We start from the raw sequence: 6,000 nt of genomic DNA on the forward strand, positions 1-6,000 counted from the left end.
GGGCGACCTCAGTAGACAGGATATGTTCCCAAAACAACTTATCAGTTTGTTCGGGAAGAAATCCCACAGTATCGCTATAATCTCTCTGTCCTCGTGCGGCGTGGCGCCATCTTGCTGAAACTATGTGTGAATACTGAGTGAAGGATGTTCTCTCGTTATTGGAAGAAAATAATCGCTCAACATGCGCCGATAAGAGACACCGTCCGCAGAAATTGCTAGCACTCGGCGATTCTCATAAAAATATGATCCAATTATTCCACAGCTTGACAATGCACACTAAACCGGCACTTTGGATTCTGTGAAGTGGCTCTTTTGGGGAACAATAACGACAATTTTGCTTATTTGCACTTCCATTTAAATAAGAATGGGATTCATCACTTCCAAAAGCTAATGTTTACCGTACGAAAGCGCTCCAATATTGTCCCGCAGAAATTTTTACGCAAAGTGTAATCGTTAGGCTTAAGCGCTTGCACCATTTAAATTTTGAAGGGATGAAGTCAAAGATCCTTTCCCAATATTTGTTGACTTTTGGTGGTTCGAGGCCAGCCACTCTCTTGCGTACAGACTGGCGCAGATTATCGTGCATACTTGACGCGACGAGTTCAATAGCAGTTTCATTTGTTCGAGATGTCCGGCTGAGTCTCGTTCATGGTCTCTTTGGCACCGAAATTTTTGCCTGAGTGCGACCGATAAAAAAAATTTTCTATGATTTGGCGTTTCACGCTGAAAGGGAGTTTTGAACCCGGGTACTATCGACTTGTAGTGACACAAATTCAACTTGCCACAACGGCAATCAGATTTAATAGTGTACTGTTATAATTCTGCCACTGAAGAATCGAGAACGAGGTCAAGAGAGATTACATATTTACACATTTTTTCAGTGATCTCAAGACTAATTTTTCTCATCCTCCTACACTTGGGCTCTATAGCCACTCTCAGGTTTGTTTGAATAAAAAAGTTAACACCGCCGTTTTGTCTAGAGTTTACTGATTGTAAATTGGTTACCGCCCTTTGCTAGCATCTCTCCAGTGTCCTTTTTGTCCGCGAACCCACAGAGCAATTCCAAGTCAAGCGATCCAACTATCACTCACATTGTCGTATACTTTTCTGAATGTCTGGGTATAAAAATAAAACTGAAAAATATTTTCAAAAATATTTATAATTTTGAGATTTATTCAAACCCAAAAAAATTGGGTATAGGTTTTTCAAAGCCCATAAACCACACCAAACAGTCACTCTTTGTGGGTGCATTGCTATTCGGCAATCAGTCTTGGATTATCATTCGGCCAAATGCGGCAATTCTGCTTATTGACGAATCCACTGAGGTGAAAATGTGCCTCATCACTGAAGATGATTTTCTTCGAAAATTGGTCATTCACTGTTGCCATTTCCTGTCACCATTCTGACCATTGACGACGCTTGAAATAGTCAAGAGGCTATAGTTCTTGAGTCAATTGCACCTTGTAAGCGTGTAAATGCAAGTCTTTATGTATAAGGTTCATCAACGACGAGCGTGAGAGGTGCGATTGTTGGGCACGACGACGAGTTGAGGTGGACGGCTCTTCAACCGCACTATCGCGAACAGCAGCAATATTTTCTGCAGTACGAGCTGTACGACCATGCACTGGTGTTTTCACATCTTCTACAGACCCGGTTTACTCAAACCTTTGCACAATTTTCCCAATTGTACGCACATTTGTACGATTAAATTGACCGAAAAAATCACGAAGTGCGCGATATGCATTTTGATTTGAACGCCCAATTTCATAATAAACCTGAATAACTTTAACGCGTTGCTCGGTTGTGTATCTTTCCATGGTTCAAATTGAATTAGTCTGGGATTTAAAAATGTCAAATAAAATGCAGAAAAAAACCTGATGTGTGCGTGTGGTTCACATTCAACACCGGCCCTCGAAATTTAACCTCCCTTTTTCGGTTGTTTTAAAAATTTTTTGTAATAATTTTAACTTTAATTTTTTAGGATAAAATATACCTTTTAAAATTTTTTTTTTCGAAAATAATACATTTTTCCGAATATTTTCAGCAACAAACTTTTTTTCTGAGAGTTTTCAACAAAAACAAAATTTTGTTCTGAGAATTAAAAACAAAAAACCAAATTTTCCTCAAGTTTTGACGAAAAACAAGTTTTTTTCTAAGAATGTTCAGAAAAAAGAAAATTTGTTAAGAAATTTTTTTCTAGTTCTGTTGAAAACTGTCGGAAAAAAAATTGTTTGCTGAATATTTTCGGAAAACCTTAATTTTTTTCAAAGAAGCTTTGGTAAAAAGTATATTTGAGTAAATTTTTTCTTTGTTGAACGAAAATTCTTAAACAAAAAAAATAATTTTTGTTGAAAACTGGGAATTTTTTTTTTTAATTCTTAGAAAAAATTTTGGTTTTGTTGAAAACTTTCGGAAGAAAAACTTTTTGCTGAAAATTTTCGAAAAAATTTAATTAATAAAAAAATAATTTTTGTTGAAAACTGGGAAATTTTTTTTTTAATTCTTAGAATTAATTTTAATTCTTGTTGTTGAAAACTTTTGAAAAAAAATTTGTTTGCTAAAAATATTTGGAAAAATTTAATTTTATTGAAAAAAAGATCTTGGTTAAACGCATATTTCAGAAAAATTTTTTGTTTGTTGAAAATTCTCAAACAAAAAAAATTATTTTTGTTGAAAACTGAGAAATTTTTTTTTTTTAATTCTTAGAAAAAAATTTGGTTTTTGTTAATAACTTTTGGAAAAAAATTTTTGTGCTGAACATTTTCGAGAAAAATTTAATTTTATTGAAAAAAAGAAAATTTGGTAAAATGTATATTTCAGAAAAATTTTTATTTGTTGAAAATTCTTAAACAAAAAATAATTTTTGTTGAAAACTAGGACATTTTTTTAAATTCTTAGAAAAAAATTTTGTTTTTGTTGAAAACTTTTTGAAAAAAAAATGTTTGTTGAAAATTTTCGGAAAAGTTTACTTTTATTGGAAAAAAATTTTGGTAAAAGGTATATTTTAGAAAAATTTTTTGTTTGTTGAAAATTCTTAAACAAAGAAAATAATTTTTGTTCAAAACTGAGAAGTTTTTTTTTTAATTCTTAGAAAAAAATTTGGTTTTTGTTAAAAACTTTTGGAAAAAAAATTTTGTGCTGAAATTTTTGGAAAAATTTTATTTTATTGAAAAAAAAAACTTGGTATAAAGCATATTTCAGAAAAATTTTTTGTTTGTTGAAATTTCTTAACAAAAAGAAATTTGTTGTTGAAAACTGGGAATTTTTTTTTAATTCTTAGAAAAAAATTTTGGAAAACAAAGTTTTTGCTGAAAATTTTATAAAAAGTTATGGGGATCCCATTACGAAACTTGTTGGGGTTACTCAGAATAAACTAGGCGAATGATGAAAAAAATAAGAACAAAATCGGTCGAAACCAAAATTTTTTCCCAAAATGGTTTGGTCAAATTAATTATATTATTATTACTAGTTTTAATGCTTTCCCAAAAAAAATTGTTTCTTAAAAAATATAATAATTTATCACAAAAAACTGAAAAATTAGTAAAAAGGCCTCTAGAACCCCTAGAAAAAGACTCTATTTTCAACAATGAGTTATTCACAAAATTATTAAATTTTTTCAAAATTGTTTTAGTTTACTTTTTTTACAAACAAAGAAATTTTTAGAAAAAGTTACAACAATGGCCGAAATGGATCACTTGACATGGAACTGCTCCACTCTAGAAAGAAGAATTATCGCATGTAATTGATGATTTAAACAATTGCGTCAACCAACGGAACGAAGTATTGAAATGAAACAGTAAAAATCTTCCTTAAAAAGTAATAAAAGATCAGCAACAAAATCATCTAAATACAAATCACGTAGATGTCCACAAAATTACTGGGAATCAATGTTACCTTAGCCGCAAACAGCATAAAAGTGTATACGTACACACATACATATATGCATATGTGTGTGTGTATGTGGAATTAGAGCATCAAAATACAGTCAGCAACAATTCAGAAGCAAAAGTAACGAAGCAAGGAAGAGAAACTGTCATGTCATTGGATTTAACAGATTTAAAATCTATTTTCGACCAATACAAATAGCGAAACATAGAAGCTCACACGTACACACATACACACACGCACCCAAAGCATACATGCATGAGGATAAATGTGTTTTGTGGAAATGCCAAAGCAAACTGTCAGTTAGGCTGCCTTCTGCCCAAATGCTCACAGAAGCAGTCAGCTGCCTGTTAGGCATTGCACACAAGAGGACATGAATACTGCAAGAGGAAATGTAAAATTCTATTACCAAACATTTCGATATTCCACACATTTCCAAAACGAACTACGAAGAAATGCCCATACAGTACAAAGTCTCTTGTATTGAACGGCCAGCTTAATATATATTTCACTTCGCTTTCTCCCATCCACCTCTTTCTGAAAGTTTTTTAGTTTTTTTTCGGTCATACTTTTAGTCACAACAAAGCAGCAGCTGCTTTGACATTCATCCACTTAGCCTTCGTACGTAGCCAAGTGCAAAAGTGTTCCACTACTTGGCCGTAAGTGTGGGTTGATGGCAGAGAGGGCGAAAGCAATATGACAGCTGGGGTGCTGTGCAAATATTTATCGATTGTCAGTGACAAGACGCAATTTGCAGTATTGTCAATGCAAAAGGAACAAATAAAATTCATACAGGCAATAAAATTAGACGCGCAAACAAATGAAGGCGAACAAGTAGAGAAGTGAGTGAATGCAAAAAACAAAAAAAAACGAAACTCGAAAAAGAGAAATTTAAGCTCGTGTATAGTCGAAATTTTTATACCCAATGCAGCTGAGGACTCTGAAAAAGTGCTAAACTATTGGTGCGAGGTGTGGCACCATTTAAGGTCCTCATTTGAAATGGTGTCTATCGGGTGTTTCTTTAAAAGCGTGTAAAACGGGAACAAAGGAAGATGTTTTATTTTTGTTTGCAGTATTTTATTTTTTGATCCATTGTTAAAAAACAAAAATTTTTGTTTTGGCAAAAACACAATTTTAAATGAGACCTTGTTGCTTCGAAAAAGAGTATACTTACGCAAAATTTTTGAGTGACTATCAGCTGTTTAGCGCGCAGGCTTCTCTTTCGAATGCGGCAGCTCTCGCTCCTGTAAACAAATCATAATGATCAAAGACTTGGTTCACATTAGAGTTTGATGCTGGAGTAGGGAATTGTTATAAAATTTCAAATAGACCTAAGGCTAAAGCCTTGCTCATTAAAGGCCTATTTCCAAAGTATCTACGATATCAAAGTTGCTGGAATTCAATATCAAAACAAGAGCTGTATTTTGCCGTAAAGTTTTACATACCCAATAACCAGTATGGCTGCATGACTAGCTGGTCAACTGTTTTGTATTCACAAAATTTCGAGCGTCTGCTTCACTGACAGTCTCTAAGTCGTCGCAGTCTATATGGACTTCTCCAAGGCTTTTGATAAGGTAAGTTAAGTTTTAACTTTAAAGTTTCTCCCTAACTGCTGGGCATATGACCGCAGAAGGGACCGCGTTAGTTTCGTTATACGTGCGGGTTATTTAGTCACGACGTTGCAGTAGGCGGGGGAACACCCTATGCTCGCAATCGAGGCGTATTTCAAGGTCAATGGTTTATTTGCAACTGCTCGTTACGGATTTTGTTCACGTTACAATATTCGACGCTGATATGATACTACAAGTGAAGATTACATTCATAGGTACAAAGGTGCCGGCCAACAAGTTCGATGGCAAGCAGCCCACGGTCGATGCTCAGTCGGACTGGGATTGGGAACAAATGAAAATATTGAGCCCGCCACTGCAAATTTGCGCTATTATCCGCGTCAGTCCATGCGCAAGACAATGACAGCTCTGTGACTTCCAAAAACTATTGTGCATGAAACATGAAGGAAGAATCTTCTACTTCACCCCTTTAAAATTCACAGCCACTTCACAGTCCCAAAGGACGATTTGGTGTGCTGCGTCAAGCTGTGGAAGAACTCGAACATAT

Source organism: Anastrepha obliqua, chromosome 5 (assembly GCF_027943255.1).
Source record: "Anastrepha obliqua isolate idAnaObli1 chromosome 5, idAnaObli1_1.0, whole genome shotgun sequence".
Taxonomy (NCBI): Eukaryota; Metazoa; Arthropoda; class Insecta; order Diptera; family Tephritidae; genus Anastrepha; species Anastrepha obliqua.